This window comes from Gossypium raimondii, chromosome 1 (genome assembly GCF_025698545.1).
Source record: "Gossypium raimondii isolate GPD5lz chromosome 1, ASM2569854v1, whole genome shotgun sequence".
Classification (NCBI taxonomy): domain Eukaryota; kingdom Viridiplantae; phylum Streptophyta; class Magnoliopsida; order Malvales; family Malvaceae; genus Gossypium; species Gossypium raimondii.
Window position 1 is genome coordinate 29,647,082 of NC_068565.1, and position 24,513 is coordinate 29,671,594.

The window sequence follows — 24,513 nt, forward strand, 5'->3', positions numbered from 1 at the left end:
ATGTCTCCAAATCTTTAGGGCTAGCACTACACCTACTAACTCCAAGTCATGAGTTGGGTAGTTATTCTCGTGAGGCTTGAGTTGGCGTGATGCGTAAGAAATCACCTTTCCTTTCTGCATGAGTACACAACCTAACCCATTTAAGTATGTGTTTGTAAACACAACATATTATACCCCCAATTCTGGTTGACATAACATTGGGGCTTTAGTGAACGCTTTCTTTAACTCAACGAAACTTTGCTAACGTTCTTTAGTCGAGTGAAACTTCTCCTCTTTCCTTAGAAATCGTGTTAATGGCATTGTTATTGTAGAGAAACCTTTCAAGAACCTCCTATACTAATCCACCAATCTAATGAAATTGTTGTCATGTGTGAAATGATATGCAAATTGTGCAAGTATACACATTGAATCAAGTAATCAAGTGATAAGTGAGATCGTCTCCATAGGGATTGGTTCGGTATAAAATGGTCGAGTTATAATAATGAATATGATTAAAGTTATGACAAAAATAATGATAAGAATGCAGTGGTAATATCGAGGAATAATGATGCGTGTTATAATGAAGAATGCTATAACAATACAAGAGTAAGAATGCATTGACAAATTCGAGAATAACTATGTGAATAATATGCAAACAAACAAGTAAACAACTTAAAATGCTATGGCAAAGACACTACGGGAAAGTATAAAGGGCCTACGATGTTGATTTCGAAGGTTAGGATTACTAAGAATCTGCCCTTACTGAAAGTAATGCCTTGGAAAAACCATAGTCAATCTACTTCTGAGAGGAGTTCTGAAATGGTTTTCTTCTTTTCAGTACAAGACCTAAAGTTACCTTGCCTTAAGAGATATATGTCTATAGGCCTTTAGCATAGTACCCTGTACTCTTTTATTTTCTTTTTGAATGATCGCTGCTCTATGTCTAGAGGATACTAAAAGTATTCGATCGAACACTTGCTCATACCATTGAATTTCAATCTCATTATCCTAACATTGTCAAAATTATATTAATTTAATGAACATGTTATACATCCATCTATGCCTAGAGTGTTGAAACATGTAATTTCATAAAAAATCCGTTGAATGAAACATTGTAGTAAAGTGGATCTATGCTTCAGTCATTAAAGAAAATCATAGTTTCATCAGGTAATCCCAACCCTATGAGATTTAACTCATGGGCTGGAAATTAGAATTCGAATCCAAAGTATCATTCAACATGTTTTCATCAAATCAATTCACGAAGAGTAATCAAGAAATAGCGAAAGAAATTCAGAAAGATAGCTTTTGCTTATCCATTCCACACTCTAGCGATACAGTGTCCTGTGGTGGCTGAGAGGGACTGCCTTCGTCTTTCTCTTTCCATCCCTACTCAGCTGCTACCCTTTATGTTTTTTCCGCCACCCCTACGGTTTCCTTCTTTGGATTTTATAATCGTTTTCTCTAGGGTAAATCCAATAGCCCATGATTTTCTTCCCTCTTTTTTCAGGTAGATATATTTGGTACAAGTTCAACTGGGCTTAAGACTAGTACGCTTTGAGTGCTGATTGGACATCTTCCCAGCATTGCCACGGCATCCGTGTTGACAAACTGTCAAACCCTTTGCCCCGACAAACCTTCACTCCTTTACTTCTTGTTCCTTATCCTGCACCTTCCAATCCACCACCACATACAACCCTTCCACAAGCAATTAAAAATAACTAACATTTAAGTACAGTCCAAGCCCCTAATGTAATGCTAAAATAAGAATAATACTAATGGAGTGTCCTAAAATTCAACTAAATGTACCTAAGTACAGGCAATTAGTGAGATCTAAAGCCATGAAATATAGCTCTTTACAAGATTTATCACACCTCCAAACCTAAGTTATTGCTTGTCCTCAAATAAAATATACATGAATGCAACAATTCTTTTGCCAACGCACATAACCACCTTGCATTGCCAGTCCATTCAAAGAACAATATTTATTTTAGTTCTCAGCAACCTTCTGTCTCTCAGAACTTGTTCGAGTTTCAAAGGTTTGCTCAACGAAGGTAGTATAGAAAATTTCTCCCTAAAAATAAAATTTCCTAAGTACTCATGTACACTTTCTGGCCATAGCCAACATCTCCTAATTTACTTAGTTCATTTGTTACCTAAACTCAAGTTACTTTGTAATCCTTGCTCTAAATCTAATCAAAGTATTTATTTATATATGTTCTTTTTCTTTCATATTAGGGGATTTAGCATGTTACAAAAGTCTTTGACTTGAAAATCACAATGGAGCATACACTGAATTACTTAGTACTCAATCACGTCACAATTTAAATAAAAATCAGTCTTGAAGCTAAAGCTTTTAGCTTAGAAGATGGATGGAGGAAATAACTACCTCCTTAGTTACACAGCCTATTACTATAGTGGAGTGCCCTTAACTTTCTTTCCTTTATTACACACTCTTACTTGGACTCACCTTTCTAGTCAACAACATGATGCAACAAACAAAGTGGTGCTGGCTTACTTGGTCATTCTAAGCATTAGAGTGTCCACTGTTCTCTATTTAAATAATGTTGTGGCAATGTGATTGAGTTTTGCTTCAGAAAGCCTCTATATTCATCAAAATATACTTGCTATAGTCCAAAAATAACTAATGTTAGGACATCTCATTTTTAGGAGGTAATCTTCAAGGAACCTATAACACCCCTAACTCGTATCCATCGTCAAGATAGGGTTACGGAGCATTTCCATAAAAACATAACTTTAAAACATATATTTCAGACCCTCAAAATAAACATGATATAAATCATACAATCACATGCATATCATCCCTTATTCGAGCCTTCGAGGCCTTAGAAATACCTTAGATATGATTCGAGACTGAATTGGAAACATTTGGAACATTTAAGAAAAATTTAGAAAAAATTGAACTACAGGGGTCACACGACCGTGTGACTCACACGGTTGAGACACACGGTCGTGTCTCAGGTCATGTAATAATGAAATAGGGACACGCGACCATGTCCCAGCTCGTGTCTGTGCCCGTGTAACTTTATGAGTTGGGTCACACGGCCAAGCCACACGCCCGTGTGCCAGGCCGTGAAATTCTCGAAATGGCCTCACATGCATGTGTGCTCGGCCATGTGCTACACCGTGTAAATGCCTGACTTGTAATATTTAAAACCTACAAGGGGTACACGACCATGTGTCATACACGGCTGAGACACATGCCCGTGTGGACATGAAAATGTCCAAAATCAAGCAATTTCTATCACCCATTCCAAGCATATACCTACAAGCATTTTGTACCCAAATTCAAGGCATCAAAACATACCAATTCATGCATGAAACAACCAATTCATTGAACCATAAATCCATCCAACCATTATGCTAACAAGGCACCTCAAATGCATTCAACCATATCTTACCTAAACATGGAAACATTACCACATTTCATACATACACATCAATATCAATACCATTTCAAAACTTACCCTATTTTGACCACATCAAAACTATTCCAACATATACCATATCTACCAATAAATCATGCATTATTACATAGCCATAATGACACCTACCATCAAGGTATCAAAGGTACCATAAGCATATAAACCATAATAACATATACATGCCAAACATATCAACTAGATCATTAAACACAAGTCCACCTATACATGCCACTATAACCTTGGCCAAAACACCCAAAACTACTGATATATTTGTTGGATAGTGTGATAGATCTTCGACGAGCTTCCAAACTAATCGAGCTTTCGGTTATCTATAAAACATGAGAAAGAAAACTATGTAAGCATAAAATGATTAGTAAGTTCGTAAACTATGAACATAACTTACAATTTTAATGAATAACCTTAAAATTAAACATGATATAATCCAACTACAAGCTTGGCACAAGCCTAAGCATCATCCACAACACATGTTAGTGCATCATTTCACAATTCACTTGAATTAACATAAGGTAAGTCATTATACATGAACAACATCACATGAAATCATCATTTTCATGAACGTAGATATACTTTCATTAACATTTCATTTTCAATCCTTTTCATAGAATCATGACATAAGTCATTTGAATACTTACCATTCCATTCCTTTTCATGTTTATTGAACCATTTAGAGTAACATCGGATATGCAGGAAAGCTCACACAAAGTGTGCTAAACATATAATCTTTTCTTTTTCCTTTACATCATTGCTCACTCGAGCCATGAAATGGGTCTGCTCACACAAACTGACAGTCGGAATGTAAGCTACACGATGATGCTCACATAAGCTATTGAATATCTACAACAAATGTTGGAACTCAGCCATCGGTGGGACATTCAGGCCCAACACCCGAAACATGGTAACCTTAATGATATGTCATTTGTATCCTATATACTTTTAATGTTCAAACAGGGATTGATAATCGGCGTAACATCGTTGGATTTCCACATTTAATTTTATAGCAAACAATACATGAATATATTATTCAATATAACATTAAAACATTATAAAACCATACGAACTTACCTCGATAACAAAGATGTAGAAACGAGATCAATCTGAGGCTTTTGCTTTTCCCCGATCTAAATCTGTTCAACGTCTATCTTGATCTAAATAGATAAATTCAATTCATTTTATACATCTATTATTCAATTCAGTCCATAATTCATATTTCACAAAATTACCATTTTCCCCTATTATTTTATCTTCTTTACAATTTAGTCCTTAAGCTCGTAAATTGAAATTTAAGCAATTTCATCCACATTTCATGCCAGCCGAATGCTCTAGGGACCTCTAATAATTCATACAAATCAACATTTCACAAATTTACTATGGTATTTTACTACTTTTACAAATAAGTCCCTCAAAGACAATTTCATCAAAATTCCATTTATAAAACTTGTTTATTTAACAACAAAGATTCATATTCTTCCATTAAATTTCAAGAATCATGCAAAAATGTTCATGAAAAACCTCTAAATCTTTAATATTTTTGCATATTAGTCTCTGGGCTAGCTAGATTAAGCTACAACAATCCTGAAAACATAAATATCATTAAAAAGGGACAAATTTCACTTACATGCAAGCTAGCAAAGTGACCAAAAATTCAAACCCTATCTATGGCTTTTTCCTTAAAAAAATTTTGGTGGTGAGTTCTCTTTAGGAAGATGATACATTGATTTTACTTAATTTAATTTATAATAATTAAATTACTTATTTAACCTTGTTAATTGATACCTTGAACTTATAGAACTCTACTTTTCACCTTTTACGATTTAGTCCTTTTCACTTAATTAAGCATGCAAACGTCAAAATTTCTTAACAAAATTTCTATACGGCCCTGCTAACATACCATAGAAATTAGAATAATAAAATAATAATCTATAAGCTACTAGCCCGATTCTCCCAATGATCTCATACGACCCGATAAACCTCGGACTAAGCTTTCCTTTCAAACCACAACGAACAACTTTCTTCAAAGGCGATACTTTCAAAACATTTTGTCGCTCACTTGAAATTTGATGTCTTTTCTTTTCAAATCCACATAGGATTTCTGTCGATCTGAAGTTGCTTTCAAAATGTCTCTTTTCACTTTAACCTTTTATCAGTTTCTCGTATAAAATCAACCCCTAAAAGCTTTTCTTACCGAGCTCAGTCCAATACAATAGAGTTTGACACTTTCAACCTTACAAAGCCTCATACGGTGCCATTTTAATGCTCGATTGATAACTGTTGTTGTATGCAAACTCAACTAACGGTAGAAATCTCTCTAGTTACCTTTGAAATCTAAAACACAACATCGAAGCATATCCTCGAGTATCTGAATCACTCGTTCAGATTGACCGTAGGTTTGAGGATGAAATGTGGTACTAAAATGCAGTCGAGTACCTAGTTGATATAACATATTTCTGTACTGACATAGCTAATATAACATTAGATATGCTATCCAATCTACCAGACTCAATTCGAAGCTTTTCACCGATCTGACATTTCAACTCAATATGCTTCTGTCTACAATTCACAATAACATCATGCAGAGTTAACCGGTCCATGCCTAGAATCACGTCAAACTCATAAAAGGTTAGTAACATCAAGTCAGCCGAAAAGATACAACCCCGAATAATCAAAGGATAGTTTTTATAAAGTTTATCAACAAACACATACTGACCTAAAAGGTTTGTTACTTGAACTACAAAATCAGTAGACTCGAAAGGCAATTTCTTATCTGATACTAGAGTCGTGCATACATATGAATGTGTTGATCCTGGGTCAATCAAAATAGTAACATCAGTATCAAAGATAGAAAATGTACCAGTGATAACATCTAGTGCTGAAGCTTCCTCTTGAGCACGGATCGCATAAGCTCTAGCTGGCGCTTATGCCTCGGATATCACAGTAGATTCCTTTGTCCCACTATAGCTATTTCTCGCATTTCTAGTGTTCCGTGGCGATCTACCTCTCGCAGCAGTATTACTTAGTCATGTAGTCTAAACCTTTTCTTTGTTGGACCTTTTCGAGCAGTCTCTGATAAAATATTCATACGAACCACATTTAAAACATGCCCTGTCTTTCATTCTGCAATCACAAATGTGTTGTTGTCCACACTGTTAACATTTGGGCTTATTGTTTTTAACACTGCCTACGCTCACTACAGATGTAGCTTGAGGTTTTGAACTCTCATACTGTTTTCGTCGATCCCTACCAGAGAACCCACTGAAGCTGATGAACGGTTATGATATTCTTTTAACTTCTTCGATGGCGATTGGTATGACTTTCTGGCTGATCTCTTTCCTACATCACAAGCCTTGTAGTCGTCCTTTCTCTTTGCTTTACTCAAATCTTCTACTTTGTGCACTCTGTCAACTAGAACAACAAATTCTTTCAATTCAAGAATCCCGACTAACATCTTGATGTCTTCGTTCAACTCATCTTCAAGTCGTTTACACATAGCAACCTCTTTACATTCTCAGGCATACTTGCTGAGTCAAACAAATTCTCTCTCGTATTTCGATACTGTCATCTGGCCCTATTTCAGCTAAAGAAACTCTTTACATTTCTCATCAAGAAATCTCTGGCACACATACTTCTTTCGAAATTCTATCTGGACGAATTCCCAATCTATCCAATCTCTCGGCACAACTAATACTAGGGTATTCCACCACTAGTAAGCTGAGTCCTTCAGTAATGATACAACATATTTCACGCATTTTGTTGGTGTACAAGATAATTCATCGAAAACTCTGATTGTATTTTCTAACCAAAATTTAGCTCTTTTTGGATCACCTTCAGACGTACCTCTAAACTCTTCAGCCCTATATTTATGGATTTTATCAACTGGAGGCCTGCTCACTCGTACAGGTTCCAAACTTTGGGGAACTACGAGGAACAAGTGAGCGTGGAGGTTGTTGAGTCATAAGGTTTGTTCGTACGAACTCGGTAAACCACTCATTCATCACCTGGAAGAAAGCTTCCTTGCCTCTCCTCCTCGGCCCTCTAATATAGGCCCTACTACCACTTGATGCTACTCGGTGAATAGAGGCTTGCGCGTTACTTTTAGCCTCAAAGAAACCAGCTCGGTTGGATGACATTATATCTATATAAAAACATAGTTCAAATCAAGTCAGGAGTTATCACACTATCACACGTTATATAATGACATGTATTTCTAAACTCGTACATGCTACTTTTAGTCCAATAACTGACTAAACCGTAGCTTAGATACCACCTAAATGAAACACCCCTAACCCTATCCATCGTCAAAATCGGGTTATAGAGTATAACCATAAAAACATAACTTTAAAACATACATTTCAAACCTTCAACATAAACATGATATAAAACACACAAACAGATGCATATCATCTCTTATTCCAGCCTTTGAGGCATTAGAAATACCTTAGAAACGATTTTGAACTAAATCAGAAACATTTGGAACATTCAAGAAAAAAGTTAGAAAAATTGAAGTATAGGGGCCGCATGGTTGAGACACACGCTAGTGTCACAGGCGTGTAACAATCAAAATAAGTACACATGATCGTGTTCTGGCTCATGTTCGTGCCCATGTAACTGACTGATTTTGATCACACGGCCAAGCCACACGTTCGTTTGCTAGGCTGTGTAACTCTCGAAATGGGCTTACACGGTTGTGTGCTAGGTTGTGTAACTGCTTGACTTGTAACATTTGAAACCTACAGGGGACACACAGCTGTGTGTCATACACGGCTGAGACACACGCCTATTTTTTAGGTCGTGTGGACATGAAATTGGCCAAAATCAAGCAATTTTCATCACCCATTTCAAGCATATAACTACAAACATTTTGTACCCAAATTCAAGGCATCAAAACATACCAATTCATGCATGAAACAATCAATTCAATGAACCATAAATCCGTCCAACCATTATGCCAACAAGGCACCTCAATTACATTCAACCATATCTTACCTAAACATGGAAACATTACCACATTTCATACATACACATCAAGATCAATACCATTTCAAAACTTACCCTATTTTGACCACATCAAAACTATTCCAACATATACCATATCGACCATTGAATCATGCATTATAACTTAGCCATAATGACACCTACCATCAAGGTATCAAAGGTACCATAAGTACATCAACCATAATAACATATACATGCCAAACATATCAACTAGATCATTAAACACAAGTCCACCTATACATGCCACTATAACCTTGGCCAAAACATCCAAAACTACTGATATATTTTTTGGCTAGTGTGATAGATCTTCAACGAGCTTCGAAACTAATCGAGCTTCTGGTTATCTATAAAACATGAGAAAGAAAACTATGTAAGCATAAAATGATTAGTAAGTTCGTAGACTATGAACATAACTTACAATTTCAATGAATAACCTTAAAATTAAACATGATATAATCCAACTACAAGCTTGGCACAAGCCTAAGCATCATCTACAACACATGTTAGTGCATCATTTTACAATTCACTTGAATTAACATAAGGTAAGTCATTATACATGAACAACATCACATGCAATCATCATTTTCATGAACATATATATACTTTCATTAACATTTCCTGTTTAATCCTTTTCATAGAATCATGACATAAGTCATTTGAATACTTACTGTTTCCTTCATTTTTATTCCCGTTGAACCATTTAGAATAACATCTGATACGCGAGAAAGCTCACACAAAGTGTGCTAAACATATAACCTTTTCTTTTTCCTTTACATCATTGCTCACTCGAGCCGTGAAATAGGTCTGCTCACACAAGCTGATGGTCGAAATGTAAGCTACGCGATGCTGCTCACACAAGCTGTTGAGTATCCATAAGAAATGCCAGACCTCAACCATCGGTAGGAAATTTAAGACCTTTAACAGCCCGTTTTTAGTGGTGTTAGAAATAGTGGTTTCTAGGCCACCAAATCTGATGAGTAAGTTCATAAATATTATTATTTAATATTTATGTGTAACAACCTATTTTAAGTGAAATCAAAATAGTGGTTTCAAGACCACAAATCTAACATCAAAAAAATTATTTTAATATTATTTTAATATTTACAACATGTTAGTAGTGTCGTATAAAAATTGTGTGAAGAAGATTTATCGTTTGCAGGCTTATTTTGGTAAAAAGGACTAAATCACATAAAGTGCAAAACTTGTGTTCTATTAGTAAGAGCTATCAAATTGCTACGAAGTTTAAACATGAGTGACCTTAAATGGTAATTAAACCATTAATTTAAGTAGTGGAAAACTATGGATGCCATTATTATGTTTAATGAAGGTTCTATTAGTAATTTAATAATTAAATAAACAAAATAAAAAAATAAAAATCACATTACCTTGTCCATCATCATTTTGCTGAATGTCTAAGGAAGGAAACCACCATTTTTGAGCTACAAACATTCAGTCAATCTATATTCTCAAGCATGTAAGTATTTTTTTCATCCTATTTTTAATGATTTATATGTTATTAAGGACATTATAGCTTGATCTAGCTAGCCCGGGGACTAATTTGCAAAACTGTTAAAAGTCTAGGGTTTTACCATGAATGTATATTAGTTGTTTTTGATGTTTGATGGATGAAAATGAATATTTGACGATAGTTGAGCAATTTTTGTAAAGGAATTTATGACGAATTTATCATTTATGGACTTATTTGAAAAATAGAAAAATGTTCAAGGTAAAAATGTGGAATATATGGAATATAAGGCTTGCTAGGGACTTAATTGATTTTAGTTAGCATGGGTTGGTACTAAATTGCATGAATTTTCATTTTTATGAAGAATGGATTAAATTGTAATGAATTCAAAATTATAGGGCAAAGGCATAATTTTTCAAAATATGATTTTGGATTAAATTGAATAGAATGAAATTTGAATGAGTTAAATGTGATTATTTAGATCAAGAAAAGCAATGTGTGGCTTTAGATCGGGGAAAAGAAAAAGTGTTGGATTAATCGATCATACTTTTTTGTTCATGTTTGAGATAAGTTCGTTAATTTATGTAGTGTTGAATTATGTTTGAATTGAATAATTTCATTTTATATATTGATATTACGACTCTACGAAAATATCCAATGAAGTTTTAGCAACTTTCGGGTCCCGTTTGAACCTTAGGAATATATAGGATACAAATGACATGTCATTAGGGTTAACATGTTTTGGGTGCTAGTCCTGTACATCCTACCGGTGGCTAAGTTTCCAGCATGTGTTGCAGTTACTTGATAACTTGTGTGAGTAGCACCGTATAGTTACGTCTTGATTGACAACTTGTGTGAACAAACCCATTTATGGCTCGAGAGAGATCATGTATATGAGATATGAGATAGTAGTGGTTTCAACCACATGTTGGCACATAGTGTGTGAGATTCCCGCGTATCCAATATTATTCTAATGGTCCAACAGGCATACAAAAGGGAAGGAGTAGTATATGATTCGATTCATAATGTCATGTAAGCATGAGAAAGGTATGAGATGATAGTGATTAAAGATTTCTTGTATGTTCATAACAGTATGAATGTTTGAATGCGAAGCATATGGAAGCCCTTTGTTGTGTAATGAATTTGACTAAGTTTTGTGCTAATCACTAATGTGAATTGTTGTTGGTGCTTAGGCTTGTGCCAAGCTATGTTGGGTATGTTCATAAATTACCTTTAATCTTTTAAAATAAAATGGTAAGCATTGTTTATGATTTACAAACTTACTAAGCATTTTATGCTTACTTTGTATGCTTTCTCTCATTTTTCTAGATAATCAGAAGCTCGTTTAGGTTGGAAGCTTGTCGAAGATCCATCACACTATCCATCGGCTAAATAAGTAGATTTTGATGATTTTTGAGTCATGGTACTAATTGCCTATATAGGTGTCTTGTTTAATGAATTTATGTATTATGTATGGCATGTATATATGTTATTTTGGTTGATCAACTAGTTGGTATGATATTAAGATTATATGGTATTTTGTGTGGTTGTTAATTTGATGCTTGTGTTGGTTAAGATGATGGTAAGGAAATGTTAATAGAAATGGTATTGTAGCAACTAATGGTTGGTGTGGAATGAATGTAGCATGATGTTGAAAATGACTATGTTTTGGTAGTTTGGAAGTGATCATCCTTTGGTCAAATTGGTATGGTATATGTTAGTTGAGAAAATGGTCATTTTTTTATGGGTTGTACATGATTTTTTGGTACATGATCATTATGGAAAATGTGATAGTGAAATTATTCAATTGGTAATTTAAATGATGAATGAATTAGATAGTTGTTTAGGTAAGTTTTATTGTGAAACTGTGGTGCCATTGTGGCATATTGGTTGAATGGTTAATTTCTATAATGTTTAAGCTTGAATTTGCATATGTTAAGTGAGTTTTGAATGCTTGATTATAGGTGCATTTGGCTTCTGCAAGTTGTAGAAAATTGGGTGAGAAAATGGCTTGTAAAAATTCATATTTTCATCGACATAGGTAGAAACATGGGTGTGTGTCATAGTCGTGTGTGAGACATGGCTAGGCAATACGGCCGTGTGTCCTTTGTAGCTTTGAAAGGGTTAGAAGTCAGGCTGTTACACGGCCTAGCAAATAGCCTGACACATCGGCATAAGAGGTTATTTCGAAGTGTACACGGCCTAGCACACGGGCGTCTAGTTTGGCCATGTGACCAAGTCAGTGAGTTACACGGGCATGGACATGGGTTGGGATACGGTCGTGTGTCCCTATTTTGAATGCCCACACGGCCTAAAACACAATCGTGTCTCTTGGCCATGTGAGTCACACGGCCTGGCTACACAACCTTATGACCCCCGCAGTTTGAAAAGTTTTGCCTTTTTCTAATAAAATTCATATATATCTGATTTATTCCAGAATCATTTCTAATGTCTTTTTGGGGCCTCAAGGGCTCTCAAAAGGGATCGTATGTATATTTTAGTCCGGCACTGCTCAGTAGCCCTAGTCTGGTGACTATACGGTCTAAAGGGTGTTACATTTATTGGTATCAGAGCTATGGTTTAGCTAATTCTTGGACTAAACGTAGTGTATGTGAGTCTAGATATACATGCCATTATACAACCTATGATAGTGTGATATCTCCTGACTTTTTAAACATGTTTTCATATAGTAATGGATTCCAACTGATCCAACTCCGATGATGTAGAAAGTAACGCGCAAGCCCCAGTTCACAAAGCAGCGTCATCTGGTTCTAGGCCTGTATTTGTGGGTCGGGGAGGAGAGGCTAAGGAAGCCTTCTTTCAAATGATGAACGAGTGGTTCACTGAGTTTGTTCGAACAAACCCGGTTGCTCAACGACCTCCACCCCACCTATTCCCTAACCGGTCCCCATTATTCCTCAAGGTTTAGAACCTTTACAAGTGAATAAGTCGCCTGTTGATAAAATCCACAAGTATGGGGCCGAAGAATTATGGGCTACAGTTGATGATGATCTTAAGAGAGCTGAGTTTTGGTTAGAAAATACGATCAGATTCTTTGATGAGTTATCATGTTCACCGACCGAATATCTTAAAAGAATTCTCAAGTTAGAAGAATTCATTGTTTTGGTTGATAGAGCACATAAAGCCGAGGAGCTTAGTAAATAAAAAAGAAAAGCCAATTTTGAAGCTAGAGTTTCAAGAAAGAGATCAACTGGGAAATCATATCATTCATCATCAAAGAGATTGAAAGATTACCATAATCGTTTAACTGCTTTAATGGGACATCCTAGCAGAGATCGTGGTAAGCAACACATGAGTTCTAATGCTCAACCTACGTCAGTAGCAAGTGTTGGTAGTGTTAAATCCAATAAGCCTGATTGTCGGTGATGTGGACGAAGACATTTTGGTGAATTCCAGATGAAAGAAGGAGCCTGTTTTAGATGTGGTTCGCAAGAGCATTTTGTTTGGAATTGTCCTGAGATACCTGAAAAAGATAAGATTCCGACTGTTCGATCGAGCAATATAGCTATGAGAGGGAGACTATCGAGAAACCCTAGAAATATGGGTAATAGACGAAGTGCGACTAAGGACTCAATTGTGAGGTCTGAGGGACAAGCACCAGCTAGAGCTTATGTGATCCGTTTGCGAGAGGAAGCTTTTGCTCCAAATGTTATTATTGGTACTTTTTCTATCTCTTTGACACTAAAGTTATCGCTTTGATTGATCCTAGATCAACTCATTCGTTTGTTTGCACAAATTTAGTGTCAAGTAGAAGTTTACTTGTTAAGTCCATTGAATTCGTGGTTAAGTATTGAACCCCTTAGGTCAGTTTGTGTTAGTTGATAAAGTGTGCAAGAACTGTCCTTTGATGACTCGGGGTTACAGCTTTTCGGCCAATTTGATGCTATTACCATTTGATGAGTTTGATGTGATTCTTAGTATGGATTGACTGACTCTGCATGATACTGTAGTGAACTATAGACAAAAGCTTATTGTACTAAAATGTCAGAATAGTAAGACATTTCGGATTGAAACTTGAATCAGTGCCTGTGGTTTATGAATATTTAGATGTGTTTTCAGAAGAGTTACCTGGGTTACCACTTGTCAGAGAGGTTGAATTTGCTATTGAGTTAGTACCAAGAACATCACTGATATCGATAGTTCCGTACAGAATGGCTTCTACGGTGTTGAAAGAGTTGAAAGCTTAGTTGCAAGATGTAACAGATAGAGGTTTTGCATGACCTAGTCTCTCGACTTGGGGCGCACCGGTTTTGTTTGTTAAGAAAAAGGACAAGTCAATGAGAATGTGTATCGATTATTGATAGCTCAACAAAGTTACGATTAAGAACAAGTATCCATTGCAGCGATTTGATGATTTGTTTGATCAATTGAAAGGTGCAACAATATTCTCAAAGATTGATCTATGTTTAGGTTATTATCAATTACGGGTTAAAGATTCAGATGTGCCGAAAATTGCATTCAAGACCAAGTACGGGCATTATGAATTTCTTGTGATGCCATTTGGTTTAACTAACGCATATGCAATATTTATGGATTTGATGAACAGAAGTTTCAGACCGTATTTAGACAGATTCGTCCTGGTTTTTATTGATGATATTCTAATCTATTCACGAGATGATATGGAGCATGATAAACATTTGAGAGTTGTGTTGCAAACCTTGCGTGATAAACAACTATTTACCATGTTTAGAAAATGTTAGTTTTGTCGTCGACAAGTCGAATTTTTGGGACATATAGTTTCAGCTAAAGGCATCAGGGTTGATCCGAAAAAAATTTCAAAAGCTATTGACTGGAAACCTTTGAGAAACATATCGAAACTTAGAATATTTCTGGGATTAGCTGGTTATTACAGAAGATTCATCAAAGGATTCTTGATGATAGCTACTACGATGACGCGTCTATTACAAAAAGATGTGAAGTTTGAGTGGTCTGAGAAATGTCAGCAAAGTTTTAATCAGTTGAAAGCATTGTTGACCGAGGCACCAGTTTTAGTTTAGCCTGAATCGAGTAAAGAATTTGTAATTTTTTGTGATGCATCTTTGAATAGTTTAGGCTACGTTTTGATGCAGGATGGTAAAGTGATAGGTTATGACTTCTAGACAGTTGAAGCCATATGAAAAGAATTACTCGACACATGATTTATAGTTGGCAGTAATTGTGTTTGGGTTGAAGATTTAACGACACCATTTATATGGCAAAAAATGACGCATTTTTACCGATCATAAGAGTTTGAAGTTTTTAATGTCCCAGAAGGATTTGAATTTGATGCATCGCAGATGGTTTGAGTTGTTGAAAGACTAGGATTTTATTATTAATTATCATCCAGGCAAAGCAAATGTAGTGGCTGATGCTCTGTGTGGAAAATCTTTGTTTGCCTTGCGAGTGTTGAATACGTGTTTGACATTGTCTGTTAATGGTTCGATTTTAGCTGAGTTAAAAGCTAAACTGTTGTTTGTACAACATATTTGTGAAGCTCAGAAATGTGATGATGCGTTGATAGCTAAACAGAAAATGTGTAAGTCGATTCCTCATTCAGATTTTTAGATCGGGTCTGATGATTGCTTACTTTTTAGAGGCAGAGTTTGGGTACCGAGGGATTCAGATTTGATTCAAAAGATTTTGTATAAAGCGTGGTAGATTGTCCATTCATCCTGATAGCACTAAAATGTACAATGATTTGAAACAGATGTATTAGTGGTCGGGAATGAAGCGAGAGATTTTAGATTTCGTATCGAGATGTTTACTATGTTAGCAAGTGAAAGCTGAACATCAGGTACCTTCTGGTTTATTGAAGCCACTGATGATACTGGAATAAAAATAGGAGCGGGTTACTATGGACTTCGGATCAGGTTTACCCCTATCTCTGAGAAAGAAAGATGCTATTTGGGTTGTCATTGATCGTCTAACGAAGTCATCACATTTTATTCCGGTATGTACAGATTTTTCTCTTGAGAGACTAGCTGAGATGTATGTCTCTGAGATTATCAGATTGCATAGGGTGCCAATTTCTATTATTTCAGATAGAGATACATGATTTACATCACAGTTTTGGAGTAAACTACAGGAAGCTTTAGGTACATGGCTACACTTCAGTACTGCATTTCATCCACAAATAGATGATTAGTCTGAGCGAGTAATTCAGATACTCGAAGATATGCTTCGTTGTTGTGCATTAGAGTTCGAAAGTAATTGGGAAAAAAACTTACTGTTGGTTGAGTTTGCGTACAATAACATTTATCAGTCAAGTATAAAGATGGCACCGTACGAAGCTTTGTATGGTCATAAATGCAAAACCCCTTTGTACTGGACTAAGCTTAGTGAGAAAAAGATACAAAAGGTCAATTATATTCGAGAGATTGAAGAAAAAGTGAAAGTTATCCATGATAGTTTGAAAGCATCTTCAGATCGACAAAAGTTGTATGCAGATTTGAAACGTAAAGATATTGAATTTCAAATTGGCAACAAAGTATTTCTAAAAGATTCACCTTGGAAGAGAGTTTTTTGTTTCAGTCATAAAGGGAAGCTTAGTCCGCGATTTATCAAACCATATGAGATCATTAAAAAATAGGGTCAGTAGCATATCAACTAGCTTTACTGTTAGAGTTGGAAAAGATTCATAATGTGTTTCATGTATCCATGTTACGACGATATCAATCAGACCCTTCGCATACCAGTTCTTCGATCAGAACTGATCAGAATTTTGACACGATAGGTTAAAGAGTTAAGAAACAAAAGCATAACTTTAGTAAATGTTCTTTGGCAGCATCACGGGATTGAAGAATCCACTTGGGAACCCAAGGAAGCTATGAGAAAGTAATATCCTAATCTATTTTCTGGTAAGATTTTGAGGACAAAAAGTTCTTAGGGGGGAGAGTTGTAAGAGCTCGTTTTTAGTGAAATTAAAATACTGGTTTCAAGACCAGAAATTTGATGTCAAAAAAATTAATTTAATATTCTTTTAAAGTTCACAACATGTTAGTAGTGTCGTATAAAAATTTCGTGAAGAAATTTTATCGTTTGCATGCTTAATTTGATAAGGACTAAATCGCGTAAAATGAAAACTTGTGTTCTATTAGGAAAAGGTGTCAAATTGCTAGGAAGTTTAAACATTTGACCAATCTATATTCTCATACATGTAAGTATTTTTCATCTCGTTTTTAATGAATTCTATATTTTTAGAGCCGTAGCATAATCGTTTTTAATGTATATTAGTTGTTTTTCATTTTTTATGGATGAGAATGAATATTTGATAATATTTAAGCAAATTTTATAAAGGAATTTTGATGAATTTGTCATTTAGGGATTTATTCAAAAATAGGAAAATGTTCATGGTAAAATGTGAAATAAATGGGATATAAGGCTTGCTAGAGACTTAAATGAGGTTTAGTTAGCATGGTTGGTACTAAATTGCATAAATTTTCATTTTTATGAGCTAGGGATTAAATTGTAATGAATTCAAAATTTTAGGGAAAAAGCATAATTTTGCAAAAATATGATTTTTGGATTAAATTGAATAGAATGAAATGTTAATGATTTAAATTTTATGATATAGATTAAGAAAAGTAACGTACGAATTTAGATCCGGGAAAAGAAAAAGTGTTGGATTAATCGATCATACTTTTCTGTTCATGTTTGAGGTAAGGTCGTTAATTTATATAGTGTTGAATTATGTTTGAGTTAAATGCTTTCATGTTATATATTGATATTACGAATCTACGAAAATATCCAACGAATTTCGGCAACTTTCAGATCCTGCCTGAACCTTAGGAATATATAGGATACAAATGACATGTTATTAGGGGTTACCGTGTTTTGGCTGCTAGTCTTGTACGTCCTACCGGTGGTTGAGTTTTCAGCATGTGTTGCGGTTACTTGACGGCTTGTGTGAGCAGTAATGTGTAGTTACGTCTTGACTGACAGCTTGTGTGAGCGAACCCATTTATGGTTTGAGAGAGAACATGTATTAAGATATGAGATAGTAGTGGTTTTGACCACATGTTGGCACATAGTGTGTGAGATTCTTGCATATCTGATATTATTCTAGTGGTTCAACGAGTAAACAAAAGGGAATGAGCAGTATATGATTCGATTCATAATGTCTTGTAAGCATGAGAAAGGTTTGAGATAATAGTGATTAAATATTTCTTGTATGTTGATAACAGTATGACTGTTTGAATGGGAAGTATATGGAAGCCCTTTGTTGTGTAATGAATTTGACTAAGTTTTGTGCTAATCACTAATGTGATTTGTTGTTGGTGCCTAGGCTTGTGCCAAGCTATGTTGGATATGTTCATAAATTGCCTTTAATCTTTTATAATGAAATGGTAAGCATTGTTTATGATTTACGAACTTAGTAAGCATTTTATGCTTACTTTGTATGCTTTCTCTCATGTTTCTAGATAATCAGAAGCTCGTTTGGGTTGGAAGCTTCTCGGAGATCCATCACACTATCCATTGGCTAAATCGGTAGATTTTGATGATTTTTGAGTCATGATTTTTGAGTAATGGATTTAGCCATTATGTGTGGCTTGTATATATGTTATTTTGGTTGATGAACTAGTTGGTATGATATTAAGATTTTATGGTATTTTGTGTGGTTGTTAGTTTGATGCTTATGTTGGTTAAGATGATGGTAAGGAAATGTTAATAAAAATGGTATGGTAGCAATTAATGGTTGGTGTGGAATGAATGTAACTTGATGTTGAAAATGGTTATGTTTTGGTAGTTTGGAAGTGATCATCTTTTGGTCACATTGGTATGATATATTTTAGTTGAGAAAATGGTCATTTTTTATGGGTTGTACATCAGTTTTTGGTATATGATTATTATGGAAAATGTAATAGTGAAATTGTTCAATTGGTAGTTTAAATGATGAATAAATTGGATAGTTGTTTAGGTAAGTTTTATTGTGAAGCTATGGTGCCATTTTGGCATATTTGTTGAATGGTTTATTTCTATAATTTCTAAGCTTGAATTTGTATATGTTAATTGAGTTTTGAATGCTTGATTATAGGTGCATTTGGCTTCTGCAAGTAGTAGGAAATTGGGTGAGAAAATGGCTCGTAAAATGGCCTATTTTCGTCCACACGGTCGTGTGTCCCTTGTATCTTTCAAAGGGTTACAAGTCTGGCTATTACAAGGCCTAGCACACGGCCTAGCACACGGGCGTGTGAGGTTATTTCGAAGGGTACACGACCTAGCACACGGGCATGTGGTTTGGCTATGTGGCTAAGTAAGTGAGTTACACGGGCACAGACACGAGCTGGGACACGGTCATGTTTCCTTATTTCGAATGCCCACACGGCCTAAAACACGGGCATGTCTCTCTGTCGTGTGACCCCTATAGGTTGAAAATTTTGCCTTTTTCTAAAAATTCATATATTTTTTATATAGTCCCGAATCGATTGCCTAAGATACGAGCCTGTCTCTTAGCAGTGTGACCGTATGTATGTTTTTGATTGATGTTGTTATGATTTACATTGTGATTTGTTTATGATAATAAAATGTTCGTTGTATGACATTATGTTCTGGTAATGCTCCGTAGCCTTAGTTTGGCGACGGATACGGGCTAGGGGGTGTTACATTACAAGTCATATGTGACTTTGAAAAGGTTTTTGATTTGATAATTTATGTTATATAAGGGAATTATTAAGTTTAAGTGCTTTGACCGTAAGGTCAAGTGGTTTTAGAAAATGAGGTATCTGGACCTCATGTCTATAAATCAAGCCGTAAATATTTTTATAAATATCTACGGAGTGTCACTAAGGTGGTATTAAAGAATTATAATTGGGTGGCCTTAATGGGTAAATTACCCATATATTAGCACTTATGTAAATAAAAAGGAAAGAAATGGTTTCAACCATTTATTAGTACACAGTGTGTGAGATTCCTGCATATCCGATATTATTCTAGGTGGTTCAACGGGAATACAAAGAGAAGGAATGGTAAGTGTTTTGATTGGAAATGTCATGAAAGTATGGAAAGGTATGAATTGTTGATTATTAAAGTGTGTATAGCCATGTTCATAAAAAGTATGAATACTTATATGCTATATTCATGAAAGTTATCTTATCATGTGGTGATTTTGCTAAGTTATGTGTTTAATCACTAACTTGTGACAATAGTTAATGCTATGTTTATGTCTTATGCGTTATGCAAATGAAATGGTAAATGCTTATTATGAATTAAGATATGTATGGAGGAAACTCATTGAAAAGGTAATACATGGAAAATATGGCATGTTATGAGATGAATGGTAAATCCAATTGAATTATGCTCAAGTATAATGGCTATCCGTGTCAAATTCATTTGAATCATATTTAAATGAAATAACATGTGTTGTTGATGTGCTTAGGATTATGCCAAGCTTGTAGAGATGATTAATGTTTATGACTGTGGTTGTACTATGCATATGAAACTGGTAAGAAAAGAGAATGAAACTGTAAGTATGTATTTGGGATGTATTTTAATTTTATAAAAGGTTTAATGTGATAAATGATGTATTTAAATGTGAGCAAATTGCATATGCTATGGATGAATCTACCTATGTTAAGGATAAATACACTAAGTTAGGAATTGGTAATGTTGTTTAGGATTATGATAAACATTGGGAACTGAATGGAAAGTAACTAAATTGAAAGGTGTATAACCTTATGGAAAGGGTGATGGTTATACATTATGTCCCATAAAATCCTTTCATGTTATGAATTATAAATATATGTGACATTAATGAATTTACTCATTTGTGAGCTGATGATCATATAGATTTATGAATTTTGGCATTGACATAGGGTTATGTCTATTCTAATAAGTTTATTATCGATATGGAATTTTATGCACAAAGTTTATACGAGCTTACTAAGCATACAATGCTTACGTAGTTATTTTTCTTTTACCTTACAGATTATCGGAAGCTCGATCAGGTTGGAAGCTAGTCAGAGATCCATCATATTACCCATCAATTGTATCGGTTGATTTTGATTCTTTAGTCGTGGTTACAGTGGCATGTATAGGTGGACTATGTCTAATGTTTAATTGATGAGTTTGGCATATATATGTCATTCTGATTGATCATTACGGCGTGAATTTTTACCTTGGATTTGAGGTACTTAAGGTACTATTGATAGCTTGTTGGTTTTGGTTAATATGGTCAAATTGGTGTATGTTTTGAAATGACCAAAATTGGTATGGTTGTTATGTATCAATTATGTTATGTTTTGGCATGAAAATAAGTTAAGTGATAATTGGTTAAATATGCACATGTATAGGTGTTTGGTTGATGTTATAGCCATTATGTTTTAGCTTGTAATTATGGTATATATATGTGGCCATATAATGGTTGATTTTTTAGTCTTTATGATGCTTAAATGATGGAAGTTGAAATGGTATTTAAAATGTGTGTAATGGAATATTCTTTGACATGGTTGAATATGGTCATTTTGGTATTTCGAATGTGGTGGACATATATGGCTAATGGTGTTAAATGTCAAATGGCCAATTTGGTATTTTCATTGTGAATTTGATAGGTAAATAAAGTAGTAAGTTTTGGCATAAACTTAGTTATAAGTTGATTGAACTTTTGGCATATTGGGGTATGCACATATACCTTATTGTTTAGCTTGTGGCTACATTATTTTGTGCATTTTGAATGCTTGTTTAATTGTGGAAAATTGGTTGTAGAAGTGTGCATGATTAGGTGAGAAAAATAGCTTGGAGCTGGCCTATTTTTCATCCACACCGCCTGGGACACTGGCACGTGTCTCAGCCGTGTGTGACACACAGACATGCGACACGATCATGTGTCCCCTATAGCTTTGAAGGGGTTGCAAGTCAGATAGTTACGTGGCCTAGCACACGGCCTGGCACACAGGCATGTGAGGCTATTTTGAACGGTACACGGCCTGGCACACGGGTGTGTGGCTTGGTCGTGTGACCCAAGTCTTAGAGTTAGACGAGCATAGACATGGGCAGTTGCATGACTGTGTGTCCCTACTTTGAATGCCCACATGGCCTGAGACACGAGCAACTGTCTCAACCGTGTAAGTCACACAATCATGTGACCCCTGCAGTTTCAAAATTTTCATATTTCCTAAAAATTCTATATGTTTTCAATTTCTAATGTGTTTTTAAGGCCTCGAGGGCTTGTGTAAGGGAAAATATGTATGTCATTGATTGGTTTTGCTATTATTGATGTTGTGAATTAAAATGTTTAAAATTTTGTTAGTTTTGAAATGTAAACTCTGGTAATGCTCTGTAACCCTATTTTGAGAACGAATACGGTTTAGGGGTGTTACATTTAGCGGTATCAGAGTTACGGTTTAGTCGATTCTCGATCTGAATGTAACATGTGTGAAGTCTAGAAATACATGTCATTATATAACCTGTGATTGTGTGATATCTTCTAACTCTGATGAGATCTGTTTCTTTTTAGGCAGAGATGTTTTCCAACTGAGCTAATTCCGATAATGTTGAATGCAATACTCAAGTATCTGATTAAAAATGTTGCTAAGGATGAGTAGAAAATTCATGAAGGTATGACTAAATGTTTATAATGATTATGTTAATGATGAATGTTATGTTACGTGTATATATATGAGAGTTAAATTTAGAGGCTTTATGGCCCTCACCCTCTCACCCTCAAGGTTTTATACAATGGAATTCACAAGATTTATCTTGATTAAGCTCACAAGTGTGAAATCGAAGAGTTCAATGGCTAAATGAATAACAATGCGAACAGAGCCAAGGATTTGTTAGCAAATAAAGACGGTTCTAGAAGAGATATCTGATTTTACTGAAGATCATTCGGGGTACGGGACTTCGCTATTAAAGAAGAAGTTAATAATAGGTAATCAACTTATTTAGGTATGTATTAAAGAACGAGTTAATAAAAATTTCTTCTGAACTAATTTCTTTAATGAAACAAGATAATGTGGAGTCATCAATGACTTTAGTAGTTAGTGGGATAGTGCTTGAACTACAAATGCATCTAAATGCAGCAATTATGGCCGAGTAACTTATGACGATCCTTACTAGGTATTTTATATGTTCTTTTATCCTTAGAAGTATATGCAATGGTTTATTTTCAAATGTGATTCTTGTTATATGAGAACACTAGCTAACCATAATGTTAGATGGAAGTATTGTTAGGCTGGTTGATTTATGATCGACATTATTCTATCTTTCTTTGGCGTTCTATTCCGTTATGTTTGGTAGAAAATTCAACGATAGAAATTATATGATGCTATTATTCTGTTTCTACTAGTTGTTGCTCGGAATTATATATATGCGATTTATGTTGTCTCTATCACAACTGATTCCAATAAGTATGAGCGGTAATCTTTTTCTAGATTTTCTCTGAGAGATCATCGATCTCTTTATCATTCAATATAGGTTGTATTCTTGGAAAAGAGCTTCAAATCTTGAATTTCATTTTCTGGATTTTCTTATCATTCTTATGTTTTAATCTTATCTATCAAACATGGTTCATCTGTAAAGGATATTCATTGGCTGGAGGTAATTACATTTATTACGATTATAAATCCTGGTTCGATCATCGGAGCTCGGTGATATAAATATCAGATTATAGAGGTTGTGTTACTGCATTGGTTGTTATTGGGACTACCTTCAGTTTTCCTCTTCCATTTGGGAGTGCACTATTGATGTTGAGGTATTGTTCTATCTATACTGTTGAAATGTTGGTCTTATTATAGCACCATGGTTTTAATCTATCTGATGCTTGTGCCTCCGACATGGTTCAAAGCTTCAATGTTAATAAGTGAAATAGCTTTATTATATTACCTTTCTAGCTTTTGTGAAGGGGAGGCATTGGCAAATGTGTAGACGGTGGATGATCGAGCTCAAACTTGTATATTGGTTCTCAATCTTTAGGTGATCTCGATTTATGTTAACGAGTTAAAACAAGATGTTATGTTTTGCTTGAGTTAATTTAGTTTGTAGAAATATTTGATTCGTATTTTCTGTGAATTATGATAGATTGTATGTTTGGGTTGTCTTGACAATAAGAAGAAGGGATTATTTTGAAATGTTATTATTTGATAGATAAAATTGACTCAGTTGTTTTAATCAGAGCAAGTGTTTTATTTGAAAAGTTAATTGACTTATATGCATTTGAGTTTATCCTCAAGTTCAGGAATAAATTTTGTGCATTCACGGGTAAATAGACGGACAGTTAGAATGAGGGATTCGTATTCTAGAAGACATGATACATAAATATATCTATCAAATCAGTTCTAATCGGGAAATGTCATTATGGGTTAAAGTCGTCTCGATAGTTGAAGCTGTCGTGCTTGAGTTAGATGATTTTGTTTAACGCTTTCGATGAAAGGGGAACAAATATCAATTGAAAGTTACGGATGCAAACATGCCTGAATCATTAGTTAGAATTTGATAATATGGGTTTCTCAGTTATGTTTCTTCAGACGATCACTGGGAATTTCTCGGTAGTTATACTACTAACGATAAGTTATGACAGAAGAACGTCATAGTTGTTCCGTGAAGTTTTGACATATTATCAAGTTCTAAAATGAGTTTTGATATGGTTTTTGAATTGAGATGAGTTATAATTGACTTATTCAT